This window comes from Triticum dicoccoides, chromosome 7B (genome assembly GCF_002162155.2).
Source record: "Triticum dicoccoides isolate Atlit2015 ecotype Zavitan chromosome 7B, WEW_v2.0, whole genome shotgun sequence".
NCBI classification, from domain to species: Eukaryota; Viridiplantae; Streptophyta; class Magnoliopsida; order Poales; family Poaceae; genus Triticum; species Triticum dicoccoides.
In genome coordinates, this window is record NC_041393.1 from 673,818,022 (window position 1) to 673,837,749 (window position 19,728).

At 46.8% G+C, this 19,728-nt stretch overlaps 1 non-coding gene across 1 annotated transcript; it reads right to left on the bottom strand.

The window, feature by feature from the left end:
• Positions 1-14,018: 14,018 nt before the first annotated feature.
• Positions 14,019-14,091, bottom strand: TRNAF-GAA. The gene has a single exon. It is a non-coding gene; the product is annotated as a tRNA-Phe (tRNA).
• Positions 14,092-19,728: the final 5,637 nt, after the last annotated feature.

Here is a 19,728-nt window from a genome sequence, read left to right on the forward strand (position 1 = left end):
AAAGCCCTTTATGTGGTGTCGCTCAGACGCTCGATTGTGGCATTTCTTTTAAAGCCCTTTATGTGGTGTCGCTCAGACGCCCGACTGTGGCATTTCTTTTAAAGCCCTTTTTGTGGTGTCGCTCAGACGCCCGACTGTGGCATTTCTTTGTTGTTTATTTCATAATTTTAATATTGCTAAGTTATTGCATATTCATAATTAGCATGCTTACACGCATCCGAGTTATATTTATATTTTGTGACTGACGTCATGAGTATAAAATATTTTCAGCACATTATTATATTATTCCTGTGTTCATAAGGTTTGCGAGTACATTCAAAGTACTCACTGGCTTGTCCCTGGCTATTGTCTTGGCCAGATTTCTTGCGCGGAGAGGAGCGACCGTGATGACAGCCCAGAACCTATGCAACGGTGATAGAAGCCTCGCGAAGATAGGAGTTAACCTGGTCAGCTGTTCCCGTGGGAAATGGAGTTCCATGGACACTGATGTTTCATAACCCGCTTCCGCCATCAACCACTAGAAACCATTTGTTGTACTCACAGGCCAGAATGGTCTTGTACTACATATTTTGTTTTTGCTTGGAATTTCTGTATCAAGTTGGAAACTCATCAGCTAACAGTAATCCTGGGGCTGATGAGCACGACGGTCTCTTTCTGGAAATTGATACCCGGAAAAACCGGTCGTGAAAGACTTGGTACCAGAGCCAGGCTGACCATTGGCTAATCCTATCTTAGCCAGGTCGAAAATCTTAGGTAAACCAACCTAGCAGACCCTAACCAAAACCCCAGCCAAGCTTCCCGTGCAAGATAGCCACACAGTAAGTCCGACACTTTTGGCAGTCGGTGCCCAACCTATCAGTCTAGCCTATCGAACACACACCAATGACTGATGGCAAAAGTGTCTCATTCGCAAGCGTGCGAAGGAAGACTCCATTCCCTTTTTCTATAAAAAGGGCACGCTAGCCTCAACCCAGCACAGCCTCTTCCCCAACCTAGCCACAATGCCTGGTCCCATAGTGCACAATGAGACCACAACAACCAATATTGGAGGTTTCGTGACCATACTCGCAAACCTCACCCGTCGTGCCTACGCGTTAGAAGAGCCCCCAGAATATGTTGTGTACCAAGGACCCATGAGCGGTGAAGACCGCCAATTCTGGGCCACTGTGCACATCTACGGTAGCGGTTTGTCGCCAGAACGCCCCTACAGGTTCACCGGAAGAACAACTTCCTTCGAGCCACAAGCCATCTAGCTAGCCGCTCGAGAAGCTATAGTTCAACTCCGGCAGTTGTCGCCTAGAGTTAACTGTCGCTCGTTCTACTACTACCCCAGGCGTGAAGGGTATGGCAGACCACCCCAAGTTGCCAGCGGAGACCACGAGACGGATCCCGCGTTGTTGCACCTAGTGCGCTATGTAAGGGCACTAGAGGCATTGTTTGATCAGATCACTATTGATCTGATCGCAGCTCGAGGAGATCTGGTTCGCCGAGCCCCGGCAAGCAGGGAAGCCGAGTCCGACGCCGACAACCCAGTCGTGCTGTTTGGACACCCGATTGAGACCCTAAGGTCAACTCCAACCAGCGGCCAAGGTGTCTTGATGACCCCAGAAGTGCTTCGACGCCTTTTGGGAACACACTCCAACGGGATTGTGGCCAACAATCCCCGCGATGGTCATCATCACTACCCCGACCCTGCAGTTCCTCCGCCATCTCCGACTAATCCCGGCAGTGAGACACATGGAGAAGCCTCGTCATCCACCAGGCACGCCCGTTTAAACGTAAATGAGGTAGATTAAGCCGTACGAGTAGTACCGAGTCTCAGTGTATCCCCGCTTTGTAATCAGGCGACCTTGCATGTAAACGCAGCCCATCGTTGTGCCTCTATTTTTTTTAATAGTAGCCTTGCGTATTTTGTCAGCGCATGGTTGCATATTTTCCGGGCACAGCTACCAAAACCAACCTCGACGACAACCACAGTAACACAGCTCTTTATGAGATATGTGTATCTCTGACACTGACCCGACCTCTGGAGCTAAGCTGGTAAATTTATTACCTTTCACCACGGTGAAATGACCCAGCTCCTTTGCTATATAAAGGCCACCTGGTGATCTTACCCAGCACCCCACACCTTGTGCACCAACCTCACAACCTTTTTCCCGTCATGCCGAGCCCCAGCATTCATCTGAGAACCCCAGATGCAACCCTAGGTAGCTTTGTCAAAATATTGTGGGACTTTACCTGCAGTACTATGGGTTCTACATATCCACCCCAGTACGAGCTGTTCAAATCGAGACTCACTTTTTCCACCTCGGAATATTGGGCAGCAGTACACATCCCTCCCGTAGACCCAATCAAGATCCAACGGAAGTTTCCTTCATGGGGAAATCTATGCCGACCCCACACCTGGCCATAGAAGCTGCTGCGAAAGAAGCGATTGCCCGCCTTCGATCTGCAGTACCCTATGCCCGCGAACGAGGATATTATTACTTTCCGAGCCGTGCAGCACCCGGAGGAGTAACATCTTTTCCCGGTGGACGGATTGAGAGAGACCCAGTGCTGGCCAACCTCATCCAGTACATCATCGCGCAAGAGCATTTGAATCAGCGAGTGATGGATTATCTCCAGAATCTCACTGATCTGAACCCTCAGATTGCGATCGGCAGACCACTGAGGTCCGATCTGGAGAGGCTCATTCATCGACTGGTCAATCCACTTCCTCCAATTGAGGAGGAGTATAACCCTTTACCAGAGACATTTTATCGGGACCCCGTCCAGTTACCATTCTCATTTTAGACGCCACTGCTGTAGTTGTTATTTCAGCATTTACTATTATGTTGTAACTTATGCATGGTACCTCGAATTTGTGCGATGAGTCGAGTATTTAGTTTTTTTTACGTTTGTGAGTGGTTTTCTTCGTGAGCAACCTGTGTAACCGCGAAAAATCCTGGAATGAGATTTTCTTCTTCCAGAATTTGCTGCATCTTTTATCCTCTCGCTGCATGGATTATTCGTTTTATTTCACGCAGCACCACGGCAGCAGACCCACAACCACCCGGACTCTTACACTACCTGAAATACACGCAACCATGTTGCATCTCACCAACCACCCTTCTAAGCACTCCACATACCGCCAAGGGAGAGATTAGCAGATAATCATCCGGACACTATCCACCTCCAACACATCGTTAGCGGTAAAATACTCGGGATTACGCCTAATCCTCATGATCACCGCCACCGCGGAGAGCCAGCACCCGAGCGGTAGCATCGCAACGATCATCATAGATCATCGCGCACAGGAGCACCGAGAGCCCCAGCACTGCCGCCAGCCCTCCACACACCAGGATCATGTACCAGTCTGGCACCGTCTCCGCCATTGGAGCCTCGTCTCGAGCTCCGGTGAACGGTAATGGAGGAGGAGGAGGAGTAGAAGCGAGGCCAGGTGCGAAGATGAAGAAGGAGCACCGCAGTCGTTTTATAGCTCGGGATCGGTGTACGGTGGACGAAGTCCACTAGCGCCGCTCATCGCCAGATCGCCGGTGTTCGGAGGCGAATCCACGAGCAGTGCCGACAGCGCACTGACCCACGACGTGAGTGCACGCTGCACCGGCAGCAAGCACGCCGCGCACTACCGCAGTACGGCCTAGATGCCCTACGCGCTAGTCATCGCCGGCGGAGAAAACCGGGAAAAACACATGGGAGAGAGGAAGAAGAGAGAGCCAGAGGTAGAAGAAGAGACTGACAGTGGGCCCTGGTCCCACCTGTCAGCCAGAGGGAGCACTGTGTTCTCGGGTACGACCAACATATCGTTGAATTTAGAATTTATTCTAAATTCACTGCGTCCCGCGTAGAAAGCACTCGTTGTCCGAAGCGTGGAATTTCTCCACACAACGCCAGTGCCCACACTGTAGTTATTCACCACTTATTGCCCTCTCACTGTAGCCTCTTTTTACCACTTGTGTAAATGATCTTTTGATCTAGTAAAAGTATTTTTTTGTTTCTCAAACCTTAGCAAATCTCGAGGAAGAGATTTTTCTTAAGGGGGGTAGTAACTGTAACACCCCAAAAATTTAACCAGGTTTTAGTTATTAAAATTTTGCCAAGAGTTAAATTTTTTGCCTGCAAGAATAATTCCGTAGATTTCAAAAGCTTTCTTTTAATACTAAGGATTTATTTTTCCCAAGTGGATCCTTCCAAACATATTGAACTTCTATGCCATCTCACTAAAACATTTTCCTAATCAGTAGGTTTATTTATTAAATTATTCCACCCTGAGCTATATTCTTTAAAATGACTTGTTTTAAGATTGGAGCTCGTTTTGTACTACAACCATTTGATTAACTTAAGTAAAAATTCCACCAAAATTTGGAGATGTCATGTGATGCCTCTAAATCACTTTTATGCAATAATATAGTTCATTCATTGCATATTTTGAGTGCTACACATGTTTTCCCTCTCTGGTCCAGTGGGCAATTTTGCACTGCGACCCTTTTAAATATTTGTTTCTAGCTTCCACCAAAATTATGGGATGTCAGTAGGAGCATATGATCCCATTATATGCAAAAATCCAGGGATGTTCTTTGAAATTTTTGAGTGAACCAACCTCATCTTCATTCTGGTCCATCATGATGGTTTGTACAACAACCATATTCTTGCTTGCCCTCTGGCACTTGATTCTTTATCCTACTTGTAGACCACCCTACTAAACCCCTAAGTCCAGGAGCATGCAACCTTTGGCATATTTTTGGTCCATGAAATAATGTCATTAACATCTTGCCCAGATTTGAAGTTCTGCAAAACTTGCACTAGCAAGTTTGTGCTTTTCACAAACTAACCTCACCACCCTCTCTTTCACCTAAAGAGACCCCACTCTGGAAGTTTTGGTCACTCCAAGAAATGCCTAAGTGCCTCTGGCATTTTGTCAAACACCCTGTGGGCATGAACAGTTTTGGCATGATTGTAAGTTTGGGTTGTGAACTTTCCCATCTGTCCAAACCAAGTTGTCTAGTAGCCTGCTAATGGTCTCTAACCCAGACCTGTGGATTTGCATATGATCTCTAGTAGTTTTGGCCATCCTGGCATTTCGTCGAGCAGACGCCGTGCGCGCCCGGAGTGCGAGCAGAGCACGCGTTTTGCACGTGGCCGCGCCCGAGCAAGTGCGTCCCTGGATAAACTTCCCCGAGCTCGTCCTGATCTTTTCCCCCTTGCCGCGTCACACCAAGAGCCCCGACCGCCCCTGGCTCGCTACAGCGGCGCCGCAGCAAGCTTCTTGGCGGCACGCTTGCGGCCGCATCCATGGACAGCGCCGCCCAAACCTCCTCCGCTCGCCAGCTGCCCCCTTAAGCATCTCCAGCTCAGCCGCAGCTTCGTCCTCTAGCGTGCATTGCCGCCACGTCGCCATTGCTATAGAAAGACGGTTCGCCGTCATCCTTAACGCCAGCCACCATGGAACCGACCACCACCGCGTATATAAGGGCCCCGGAGACCAATCAAGTTCTCAGGCAACCTCTTCTGATCCCCCTAGAGCTACCACGGCCAGCAGTCGAGGAGGGGAAGGCCTTCTTCCCCGAGTCCGGTCGGTTCGGTCGCCGCCTCGCTCCGGCCGATTCCGTCGCCACCAGTGCCCCTCCCTATCCATTCTCTCCACCAAGAACTCCCCCTCCCTCTCATGAGTGCAACCCCGCGCTCGATTTTGGTCGGAGACCACCGTAGCCCCAAACCCACTATCCACTTGAACGCCTGCTCCGCCGCGAAGCTCGTCGCCGGCAACTCCGTCCACGTCGGCGACCATGGCGGGTACCCACAGACTCGTCTCGACCCCCTGAGCACACCCATATCCTCAGATCACCAAGATACGCCCCCGTTCGCCGGAAAAACCTCGCCGGAGCTCCGCCTCCGTTCGGTCAGAGGGGAACGGCGCGCGCGTGGCTGGTCAAACCTGACCAGTGGGCCAGGCGGGCCCACCGCCAGTGACCCAGCGCCTGTCCACGCAGGAGTAAGTGGAAGCGCCTTTTCCGAATACGCCTTCGACGTGTCTTTCTTTTAAAACGTTTTCTTTTCTGTTTTATTTTAAAAAACAGATTTTTACCAAATGTTTGACTAGCTATATCTTTTAAAATATAACTCCAAATGAATTGATTCTTTTTCCTACCTCTCTCAAATTTAACCTAGTTTATTTTAAGATTTATTGGAAAAATTTTCAAACAACTTTTTGTGCTGTTTTTATTTTGTGTGTTAATTCATTTATATCTTCAAAAATAGGATCTTTGAAGAGAGGAGAAGTATTTCAAGAGTTTGAAATGCACCCTGCCTTCCCATGACCTGAAGGCAAGCATTCTGAACCCCGGCATAAATATTTTTGTGTGTTTGATGACACGTTCATAACATCACCTCACTTTGGAGAAACTTGTTATTTCATGTGATATGACCTTATGCATGGGTGCATGTTATTGATTTCCATGCTGTTGGAAATGAACACACTTGTGATGATAATCATCCTCATGTGCCTTACATGCATACCGGCAGGAACCCGGGAAAACCTCTGTCTTGGGTAGGCACGAGTTTGTCGCCGGTCTCCGTCGGGACGGTTATGTCTGGTATGGCATGGTAAGGTGATATGAGCGGTGACTCTGTTGGTTGAAATATATTCGTTATGCTAATCATGCAGGGAATACATAAACCTCCCGAGTCGACCATAGACCGAGTCTTGTTCCAGTAACCCCCATACTTGTTTCGTACTACCACTCGTCTCTACAACAATTAGAGTACGGTTCAGTAAGTTGTCAACCTCTTTCTAGCACACACCGTACAGAGAGGCCAGGGTGGAAGATACCGGTTGTAGCTGGTAGGCAGGCCACCTGGTCCGGGGGCATGGGTGTTTCCGGTTGAGACCGAGAGGGGAGGCCACCCCTTAGAGCGCGCAATATAAATTTGATCCCATGCTACGCGAGGTTGTAGCCTCCCTACTTAGAGTTTGCTTGACAGGTGTCATGGGTGATTCCAGACACGTGTGAGTTAAGCTGGTGTGTGCAAGTTAGGTGTGTTTTCAACAAAAAGACCGTAGACGGAATTAGTCCCGATGGACTAAAGAAATCCGTTACTCGTGGGTAAAGAGTACACCCTCTGCAGAGATTAAACCTATTCGAATAGCCGTGTCCATGGTTAAGGATTACAGTCTGGGATGGGTCAAGTGTCGGTCTTAGTGTCGGTCTTCGGAGGTGAAACTGTTAAATGAGGACTGATATTACAACTTGTGACATTTGATAATGATGATTATTATTTTGTTGTGGACTAACCCGTGATATTTTTGGTATTATCGAATACTCCTGGGATGGTTCTACCTCCGGGATATTCACTATGATTGTTTATTTTAAAGCCCTGTATGTGGTGTCGCTCAGACGCCCGACTGTGGCATTTCTTTTAAAGCCCTTTATGTGGTGTCGCTCAGACGCCCGACTATGGCATTTCTTTTAAAGCCCTGTATGCGGTGTCGCTCAGACGCCCGACTGTGGCATTTCTTTTAAAGCCCTTTATATGGTGTCGCTCAGATGCCTGACTGTGGCATTTCTTTTAAAGCCCTGTATGTGGTGTCGCTCAGACGCCTGACTGTGGCATTTCTTTTAAAGCCCTGTATGTGGTGTCGCTTAGACGCCCGACTGTGGCATTTCTTTTAAAGCCCTTTATGTGGTGTCGCTCAGACGCCCGACTGTGGCATATCTTTTAAAGCCCTTTTTGTGGTGTCGCTCAGACGCCCGACTGTGGCATTTCTTTGTTGTTTATTTCATAATTTTAATATTGCTAAGTTATTGCATATTCATAATTAACATGCTTACATGCATCCGAGTTATATTTATATTTTGTGACTGACGTCATGAGTATAAAATATTTTCAGCACATCATTATATTATTCCTATGTTCATAAGGTTTGCGAGTACATTCAAAGTACTCACTGGCTTGTCCCTGGCTATTGTCTTGGCCAGATTTCTTGCGCGGAGAGGAGCGACCGTGATGACAGCCTAGAACCTATGCAACGGTGATAGCAGCCTCGCGAAGATAGGAGTTAACCTGGTCAGCTGTTCCCGTGGGAAATGGAGTTCCATGGACACTGATGTTTCACAACCCGCTTCCGCCATCAACCACTAGAAACCATTTGTTGTACTCACAGACCAGAATGGTCTTGTACTACAGATTTTGTTTTTGCTTGGAATTTCTGTATCAAGTTGGAAACTCATCAGCTAACAGTAATCCTGGGGCTGATGAGCACGACGGTCTCTTTCTGGAAATTGATACCCGGAAAAACCGGTCGTGGCACTGACCAAGATGCAGACGAGATGGATTATGAGGGTGAACAAGAGTACCTCGACTATTTGACTGCTAAGCAAGGTTTGCAGGTCGGCCTCGATGATGGTACTAACGCCGACATCGACACCGACGGCGCCGGCATCGATGGCGGCACCGAGACCGGTGGGGAAGGTCCCGGCGGGGAAGGTACCGGCCCCGATGCCGCTACCGAAAAGAGGAAGCATAAGAAGCAGAGGATACGAAAACCTAACAAACTAGGGATTGGGCGACTTGTGATCACAAAGATGGCACCTGGTAAGTTTGAGCCGTTAGAGCCGGAAGAACCTCGCAAGTGCTATGGGAACCAAGTAGGATGCATCCTACGGGAATGCGCGAGCATCAACGACAATGACTTAAGGAGTAAAGAACATTTGACGCAGTTGCTCCTAACAAAGTTGCACAAGAGATTCAAGTTCCTCGACCGGGATGATAACATAGAACAACCGTGGGATGATCCGAAGATGAAAAAGATTAACAATCACGCCATGGGCATGTTCAACAATGATTTGGCCTCCTGGAAAGGGAGGGTGAAACGAGCTATTGAGGCTGATGAACCCCTGTCCAAGATTCTGGAGGAAAATCCGACACTTACGGAAGAGGAGTTCGAAAAGTTCAAGGACACTTGCGCTACAGAGGCAGCCAAGGCTAAGGCTGCGAAATTCAAGAGCCTTCAGCAAAGGAACACGGGGAAGCATCGCCTCGGAAGCCGTGGCTACCTCGGTAAAAGGCCCATATGGGATAAGGAGGACGCGGAACATGAAGCCGCGGGTCTCCTAGACCCCTTCGCGAAGTTCACCAACCCCTTGGAGCGTGACTTCATCAGGGCCCGCTACAAGTGGGACAAGGAGAAAAAGGTTTTTTACACGGACAAGATCACGAGGAAATTGATTAGACTACTGGAGAAGCAACACCAGCTTGCAGCTGAAAGACCTACTTCTCTGATGAGGCCCAAGTGGGACACCCCTCTCAGCCGGGCCTTGAACGAACTTAAGGGACTCCCTTTGGACTAGCGGACGCAATATGGTCGTGTGCACGGTGTTGGAGACGGCGCCACAGGGAAGGTGTTTTACAATGAGGGCCCGGAGGCCAAGAAGCAGAAAAAGAAGTTTAGTCAGGCGGACATCGACACGAAGGTGAAGCTTGCGGTCGAGAAAAAAGCAGCTGAGGACGCGAAAAAAGCAGCCGAGGACAAATATGAGTTGCTACAGAAGGCAGTCAATGCAGCTGTAACTGCCTGCAGAAATGATTTTGCTACTAACTTGGTTCCAGTTATCATCAACTGGACGAAGGAAAATCCAGACAAGACGGTACATGATTTCCCATTGCCCAGTTTCGTCGGGAGCAACTCCATGAACAACAACACCATCGCACCATCACTTGCTCACGCAACCGGGCCTCCTCTCGTAGCTGCTCCCGCTCATAGCAGCCCGTCCTCAGTCTCAGGCGCGCTAGATGGGCCTTCGTCTTTGGCTGAGCTCGACGCCGTCACGGTAATTACATGTCACACCAACATATATATATATATATATATATATATATATATATAATATTCCATTTTTGTTGCCTTTCGGTTGTTTTACGCCACAGACATATGTGTTTGCAGGCGAAAGAAACCCCGTGCACCATACTCTACTTGATCAAAGGCCAGAAGGTGGACGTGGGAAAGGGGATGATAATGGACCCCTCGCAACGCACGTTCCACAACCAGCCGATCCCCGCTGGGCACTTCAGGGTTAGCTTGACCAGTGTGAAATTGGGGCACGAGGATTTGCCTCCTCCAGTACAGCATGTGGGAGCGGACGACGAGACCCCACCGTGGATTGGAAGCTGCAAGAATTGGGTGCTGCTATGGCCGAAGAATCTTATTCGTCTGGAGCCGGCCGAGAGCACACCAATAACTACCACACATCAACAAGCATGTGCAGAGACCACCACCCCGCCTACGCAATTACCAGCTCCTGTAGTGCCGGGTGGGAGCGGCGGACAACATGATGAAGGGGGTGCAATAGTACTGGCTGATGTAATTTCTCCTGTAGAACAGAGAATGGATGATGAGACGGAGGTCGACCCTATGGATTTCATCAATACAAACGCATATGACTGTGACATAGATATGATGAGTCAACCATATGACGAATCGGGCTATCAGCTTGCTAATGAGGATATGGATGATATGCCCGGGCAGGGTTGTAGCAGGGATTGCAAAAAGTCTCTCTTCATGAAATCCTCACATGACACGCCTGAAGATGCCGCCTCAACACAGGCTCAACTAGCCGGGCGCGAGGGTCGTACAGTACTTAGCCCGGGAACACTAGGGCAGGGGTTAAGGAAGGGTCTGGAAGGTGTGCCCAAGAAAAAGGAGAGGAAGAGATCGGGGAAGGTAACTGCCTCCAAACAAGCCAGAGCACACAGCAGCCAAATGATGCATTCTGAAGAGCGTGTACCCGTGAAAGGTGCGGTCATGTTCCATCTCACGGGCGAGCCGATGCTACCACCGAAACCGCTAGAGGCACTATCAGGGGATCTCAGGAGACTGCACGACCATGTGCTGTCGACTGAGAAAAGCCTACTAGCCTCAAAGGATCCAGGATATCCGACATACGCGGCTCCTGTGCCTGAGGGGAAGTGCTACGTCGACACACGGCCCGCAGAGGTGTTCTTCCTGCGGTTTGACCATATCCTTGAGATGTTTCTAACAAGGCGGCTTGATTTTACTATCGTCTGCCTTTTTGCGCTACATATGAGCTCCGTCATGAAGAGTGAAGAAGTCTCGCAAATCTGTGTGGCGGATCCGTACTACATGAACGAGTCTTTCTTGAGTCTCGGCGACTTTGAGCGTGAAACTGCTAGGGAGTACCTCCAAAACTTCATGGTGCAGAATAAGGACCGGGAAATTATCCTCGTGCCTTATCATCCAAAGTAAGTCAGTTCCAGACAACCCTTTCGTACATTTCAATCATTCCTTCTCTCTCATATGGGGAATAATTTGAGGTGTCTTTTCCCCGCAGCAACGAGCGCGCCGTCCTTATCGTTCTTTACCCGCAAGTCTCCCACGCCGTGCATTTTGACCCTTCCAGAGACTACGAGAAAAAAGACTACACCCACATAATGAATATTCTAGATGATGCTCTCCAAGGCTTCAGCTTTAGAGGTGGCCACGTGCAGATCAGGAAACAAAGGAACAAGAAGATGGGTTTCGCGCATAAAACTAACTTCTCCTGCATCCGTGTCCCAAAACCAAGCAAGAAGGATGGATTCTACATCGTCCATCTCATGATTCAGTTCAACCCGGATCACCAAAAGCTTCGCATGAGAAGCAGAAATGATGATCATATCCACAAGTGGCTAGAATCTCATGGAGAAGCGGATTATAAACTTAGAGATGACTTCTTTCACATCCAAAGTGACATTGCAACGATCATCATGAAAGAAGTCATCGATGAGAAGGGGATGTTCCACCACGGCCCTATATCACGAGCTGACGTCCGAACTCGCATATGCATGGAACGTCTAGATCTCACGCCGTTCAAGAACCTAGGGTTCATCCTCGATGATATGGAAGGATGGAACTTCTAGTGATTTATGATGCCGATCATGATGATATGTGTTGGTTGAACTTGTATACTTTTTGTAGCGATGAAACTTTGTGATGTCCACGGTCCCTGCCAAACTTGCGTAACACTACTTTATTAGTTTGCGTACGATGACCTGCGTACCTCTAATTAATTAATTTGCATACTGTATGTTGCATCTAGTTGCTAACCCTTTCTTTTTCGGTGTTGCTCTAGTATATTTTGTTGCATATATATGATTGTACATCCTCTTCATGAATATGCATCTCTAACAGGTACCTAGTTTCTTGATGGCGAGATGGAATTGCTATGTCGTGTACAAAGGGAAGGTTCCGGGGGTGTACAACGAGTGGCATGAGTGTCAGGCGCAAGTGAATGGGTTCACGGGCACCAGCCATAAAGGCTTCAAAAGCAGACAAGAAGGAGAAGCTAGTTACTTGAGGTTCACGCTAGCGCGAGAGAGGACTCGTAACCGCCACCTCATGTACTGCATAGTTCTGCTCTCACTCATAGTGATAGCACTTCTTGCGTATACCTTTGTTTAGATGGATGATGTTGTTGTAGTTGCAAGTATTCGAGACTTGCATGTATCGCTATTTTCGAGATGATGACAGGATATCACTTTGTGTTGGATGATGATTATGATGAGACTATTTGTATGTATATGCTATGATTACATTTGTGGTCTCGCAGGCATTTGTATGTGTATCATGATGATATTTCTAGGTGCTAAAGATTCTTCTGTAAAGCCTATTCAAATACAAAACAAATATGCCGAAAAAAAACAAAAAACTATTTAAATTAGCAGTAGCGAGTGTATAAAAGTTAGCAGCAGCGCCGCGATAGCAGTAGCGCGTTCAGACAAAGCGCGCTAGATCTACTAGCAGTAGCGAGCTCCCACAAACCGCGCTGCTGCTACACTTGTGTAGCAGTAGCACCGGTGAGCACGCGCTACTGCTATGTGTTAGCTGTAGCACCTTATTAGTAGCGTCTCTCCCCGCGCTACTGATACACCTAAAACCCGCGCTGCTGCTAGCCTTTTCCCTAGTAGTGAAACATGATATTGAGAATAGGAGATTAAATTGAAGAAATCATTGTTAACAATGGCAAAAACAACATGTGGGGAGTTATTTACCCAAAACCACCACACTTGGGGTTAGGGTAACAACTTGATACCACATATGAGGCAGGGCACAAAGAACCACCAAATTTGTGCCTAGCGACTAACGCGGAGCACTGATTGTCTCATTTACTTACGAAAACAGCAAAACCGACAGGTCGGGCCCAGCAGTCAGGTTGACGTGTGGGAGGCCGACCGGTGGGGCCTTTGGCCACCTCAGCAAATTATCCATATACTATTGTTATCCTGATTCTAAGTTCTAGACAATATACTTCAACAGCTGGAACCATATCATTATGTACATATAGCCACACTTCACACATGCAAATCAAGCTGTTTGGTTACTGCTCAGACAAGTCAGTCAAGCTCTTGCTCTACAACTATGTCCCTGATGGTAATCTTCAGGAGCTCCTCGGGGAGAACAGGAGCCTGGATTGGGATACATGGTACAAGATCGTGGTCGGGGCAGCACTGATACTCTACTGGGATGTCAAGTGCGACAACATCCCACATAACCAACATCAACACTCGTACGGAAGTAATCACGTCGATAGAAAGTAAAGTCATACAAGACCGAGCTTGCCCACATGAAAAAAACCCGAAGCCATCGAAACAACGATAGACAAAATGCAACAACGACCTAATTGAATCGGGTGCTTATCTCCACTGATCTTGGTTTCTCAGCAGGTTTTGCTGATCATGCATGGTATTGTTTGGGCATACTGTGTGATGATGTAGAGGGTGGTTAAAGGGAGTGGATTCGCGAAAGTGCTCTTCTGATACCGAGCTTCATGTGAACCCGGGTGAACAGTGAATGGAAAATTCTGATTTTTGTGTTTGAAGATTGCCAAATGTTTTCATTGCTTGCAAAACTTTATCATGAAATGACATTCTTGAAATTTGTGTAAAAAATGGTGCTCCAAAATACTTTTGAAAATGAAATTGCTGCTCATAACAAAGCTCCAAATTAGGCATGCAGAAAAATAGATTGCGGTGAGCATGGATCGAACACGTGACCTTCAGATCTTCAGTCTGACGCTCTCCCAACTGAGCTATCCCCGCTATAGCCTGTTGTCTAGGAGCATAGTCTGAACCGGAAGATTTGGCAGATGAAATAGAAGTTCTTATTGAACATAGATATATTGTTCTTGGAAAGAAAGTATATATATTCAACAAGCTAGTACCAGCGGTTGCCCCAACACGTGTGCATCTGTAGCACCAATAGCTGCTCATCTGTTGTCATGCCATCTTGCAGCGACTACATGCATCTGTAGTAGTTCTGACAGAAGAAGCAATACATTTTTGTCAACATGAAATTTGTTTGGTAAAATCCATGAGAACTTCATCATTAACCAATTGATGACCCCACATAAGAGAAGCAGGCGTGTTCCTTTCCAAAAAAAACTTCAAAATGGACATCAGTTTTTCATGAGTTCTTTCAGGAGTAAAGTAAGGTAAGGTCTTTGGTCACCATTTACCTACCATTTTAGTTAGTTCTACATGTACAACTGATTCAACAACTCAAATTTGAAAGGAATTCTTTAAAAGGAAATCAGTTAGGCAACTCAAATGAATCCATCATGCATTGGTATCAAATTCAAGGAAATATGAGCAGAACCTCCCAAATCTAAACGAAGCACCGAACATCTTTCAGAAGGAAATTAACTCTTTCAGAACCTTTCAAAAGATGACATATCAAGGATCAAAATCGACCACATAGATTGATGACCAAGACTTCATGCATTAGTCTGGATGCCTCATATGATGATAATTCCAACCATGGAACCACAGGTGTGGTGATCCGTGATAGCCGATGTACTCTTATTCATACACAGGCCGTCTGGTATGATTTTGCTGCTAGTCCAATGGCGACGGAAGCTGTAGTGATTTGCAATGGAGTGCACATGCCTCTTGAGCGGGGGTTATGTAGAGTAATGATTTAGAGTGATGCACAAGCTGTCATCAAGCTATTGGAGTCATGTGTCTTTGATCATGGAGAGATTGCTGGAGCCTTGCGGATTGAAGAACTAAATGTGCATTTTGAGAGTTATGTGCTGAGCTTTGTTGGACAAGATGCTAGTATGGCAGCTCATCTATGTGCTAAACTGGTGACCAAGTTTAGGAATAGATGTTTATGGCTTAATTTTACCCCTCTACTCCTAATGAACACATTGCATTGTGATTGTATGCTTGATTAGGTAAGCAATAAATCTCTTTCACTCACAAAAAGGTAGAAATTGCAATGCGGCCATCCCAGCATATCAAAACATTTCTGGTTGTGGCGATGACCTTTTTTCCCATATGATCCTAGAAAATGGATCGGGTTCCACTATCAAGGGATAACGAAACAACAAATGCACAAAAAACATCCCAGTGCAAGAACATAGCCTAAAACTGGTTTCAACTGCTAACAACAAAAGCTAATGGATCCAAATCTACTGCAAGTTGACTTGGGGTTCACAATCATCCCAAGCAAAATGTTTTCGATCACTAGCATCATCATTCAGAAAATTCCATTGCATCGTTCCTCGTCCAGTCTTTCTCCATTAGTTCACCTTCACCCACTTCTTGCTCCTCATTTTCTCCAGCATTACTCGCCTCGATCCTCAACACAAGATTTCTTGGCTCCGTGCGCCCACCAACATGATGTGCCAATGCTTCTCGCTTCAAAGCAACAACACCTTGTTCCAGAATCGCACACTCTTCATTATTTTGTAGATTTGCCCAATAAAGCATAAACATGCATGCATAACAGACGAATTCAGCAAGAGATCTAGTAATTTTTTTCTCAAAACAATATCTATTACATAACTTGGATGGGAATGTAGTGGCTTATCGTGAAGGTGATGCACTCATGGACTTGTAGTAGAGCTGGTAGCTGCCACAACAGCTTCCCTATATGTGGGTGGCCTTGAGGCAGGCGTCGCAGAGGGGCATCTCACCTCCATCTCCTATTAGGTCACATCTGTGGAGTCCCTCGGTGTCTACCATGACGTTGCTATCAGGTCCCATGGCTATGGCTACTTTCAAGTTCCACTCACAGATTGATGATGAGATCTGATCTATTAGATCCCAAAATACCTAAAGCATTATATCTCTGTGAGCATGCATGCTAAAGGTAGCAGATCAAACCCAAACAAACAAGTAAAAAAGACCAAGACACTCACCGTCCTCTTGGGGTGGAAATTGATGTAGTCATAGCCACACGACCTGTAAGCAAATTTGTGGCAGATGCGCAAGGAAGCCACGGGAGCGACCTGGTCATAGATCTAGAAGAGTTGGCCCTCCGTAACACCTGTCTCTTGGTCATCATTGAGGCCAGGAATGGATGGTTTGTCATTGCTACCGATGGTCGCCAAACCAATGGATCTAGGAGGTGGCGACGTCATCAGAGCCAGGGTGGAACGCTTGCCATTGGTAGTCGTTGTTCACTAACCAGAGGAGTGAAGATTACTATACTATGGGTAACCGGCTGGTCTAGTTGTATCGACTATATATTGAGTCCTCTCTTATCGACATCGAGTCCTCTTGTCCGCCGGATGCTCTCTCCGGTATGCTTTTGTATAGGTGCTAATTAATGACATTTATTTTCTACCTTTTAGATAGGCTTCAGGTGTAATTGTTAGAGACGCGTATTTTTTGTGTATCTGCATGCTGGAGAGTTGCGGCAATTGGGTCCACATTCTAGTCTATATGCGTGTGATGGGCTGCTGCATGTAGGTAGATATGGACTACAAAGTTCTTCTATCTATTTAGTGCGATATCACTACTAATTAATGTTTGAGATAGAGTAGATATCACTACAAATTAATGTTTGAGATAGATTAGATCAACTTTTACCACATCGTGGTCAATGATTGTTGACTCGTGAGGGGTCCCTCGCCGCCTTTCTTGGTCAAGGCATCTCCAACACCGACCCTCAAGCCTCCTGCATCCGCCCGGACAGTGAAAGCTATCCAACGTGCTCCTGTATCGGTACGAGGCGCGGTCCAGATGTATACTTTCTCCTGCAAATGGGAGACAAACGTGGGGAGTGGGAGGGGGGCTTTGCGGGAGTCTGCACCGCTCCCACGCCCGCTTTTGACCACCCTGGCCCGCCCAAACCTCCTTCTGCATCCCGCGCGCTTCCCGCCCGGCGCCAACTGCCCACATTCATGCCGCTGTAGAGCGCGGCGCCCCACATATTGAAGCGGCGCACCCCCCGATGACGCCGGCCGCTGCACGCCCGACTGAACACGTCTCCATTAAACCCGTGTGAAAGCTGAGGAACCTACTCCAGCCACACGTTCGTTCACGAGCGGGCCGACATTAAATGCAACGCCGGGCAAGCTCCTCCCATGTGCCCTCTATTTAAACAAGGCCAGACGTCGAGCAAGAAACGCACCACTCCGCCGCTCCTCATCTCATCCTTCCACAATTTTCTTCGTCCTTTTGATGGCATCCGGTGAGCACTATGAGCATTTCCCCCACATAAAAGCCAGCTAGGTGTCCCACCGAGCCCGCCGAATACGAGTGATGCCGCTCACTGCTCCACCTCCCTCGTCTGGCCCGACGGAGCAAGTTGCCACCCCAAACTGACGCATGGTTCACCACCTCGCCGCTCCAATCCAGCTCACAAGGGAGCGGCCATTTGCTCTAGGACGACACGATGACATAGGCATCGTAGCACCCATGGTGACGCTTAGTCATACTGCGTCTCTCATGCCTAGGACCGTGCCATCCGCCAGCAACGCGTGTGTAGCCGCGCGCTGCCGGCAGAGAAAGAAGCTGGCAGCATAGAGATCGACGAGTCGGTGGATGGCACGTCCACGTCCGCCGCCAACATCGAGGGAAAGTAGAACACGGAGTATAGCCGATGACCTGTCCGGTTCTTCTTTATCTCAGACCATCATTGGCCCCGCCTAGGCTCCACGAAAGCGGAGCCCCCCTTTCCCTCCAGCTGAAGCACCCTCTTTGCCACCGCGATGAGTGGCGCGACCAAACATAGGGAAGATACGAGGGAAGAATATACCTCTGGGGCTCCCGACAGTCCGAGTAGTGGGCTGCCGGACACGGAGAAGACAAAGGGATCCTTCGCGTCCAGCCGTAGACTAGTGTAGTGTTTCCGTGTCGTGGGAGTGGAGCTCCACGCGACTGTATGTGCACATAGTTTTATCTTTTTTGTTAAAAATATGTCCAAATTGTAACTGTTTTCGTCCAGTTTGAATGAAATCCATCATGTTTATATGAAATCCACCCATGTTTGCATGAATTTCATCCGGTTTGCTGAAAAAATGTTTGCAATGTATGCGGCTACGATTGGATAGCGGCCTCCCGCATCCGTTTGCTGGCTGCCATTGGAGATGCCCTCAAGCCAGCGTTTGGGCGGGTGTAAGGTGTCCCATCATCGGTACAGACAAAGTATTGTAGGATTTCTGATCAATAGAACTGGAAACTCTCCGGGTGTGGAAACATCCTCATAATCTTTACTACCCCATCATGATTTATATGCCTCGCACATATTTCAATATAAACATTGAAAATTAATTTATTCAACAAAATATTAGTTATATGTCACAAAAACAAAACGTTAGATTCACATTCTAAACAAGTTTCCAATGGTATAGTTTTTGTGACATATAGCTCATATTTTATTGATAAATCAACGTACATTTTTTATTGAAATGCTTAAGACTTATGAATCATGTTAGAGGTCAGACTCCACGAATGACGGAATTTATCCCCAAGGTATCTCTGACAAAATTGTTACTCTAATGTCACTTATCAACATGTGATCCAAGTCATAGCAATATCCAACCAATAATCCAATGAATAACGTAATCATATCATTTCCACTTACTCCGTAAGCAATAATATCAAATATGATCATATGAAAATATAGCTAATGACCCTACTAATCCGATGGTAACATGCCAATATCCAACTTGTAAACTACTCTACTAGTCACAAGAAATCCAAGCAATAACACGGCAAGAGATAATTCTAATAATTCCTCCAAGATTGCCATGAATAAATCATCATCAAGTAATTCAAATAAATCGAGTTTTATTATATTAACCATGGAATTTCATTGCAATTATGCAAGTGGAGGTTGTGGCTTGCCTTGCTCCAAGCGAGTGTTGCGAGTACTCTTGGTCTTCATCAAACAGTGCTAACACTCTGGAAAACAATATTAACAAGCAAAATAAATTCTCTATCTAGAAATTCTAGACAACAAAGGAAAGTGTGAAACTCTACCAGAAAATAAAGGAGCTCACAAGAGAAAAAAATGCAAAAAGAATCAACTCATTTGGACTTGTAGTTTAGGAGCAATGGATGGTGAAAGTTGTGGTCAAACTGGATTAAAATAGTGTTAAAATGGATTTTCTGGAATCTTCATGGGCCGACGTCGAAGACTTAAACAAGGAATACACTTTCACTTAAATATTTGGATATATCTTCAAACATGATATTTAAGAATAGGAGATTAAATTGAAGAAGCCATTGTTAACAATGACAAAAGCAACATGTGGGCATGGATCAAAACAAGGGATATTTACTTTGACAGTCTAAAATTTGTGATGTATCTTGAGTCCAAACTGTAACGACTCTCATGTTTAACGACGATTGAGGTGTTTGGAAGTATTGTTTGAATACATCCTCAAACATAATATTTTTTAAAAATTAAGTGAACAAAACAAAAAAAATATTGTGTGGGTT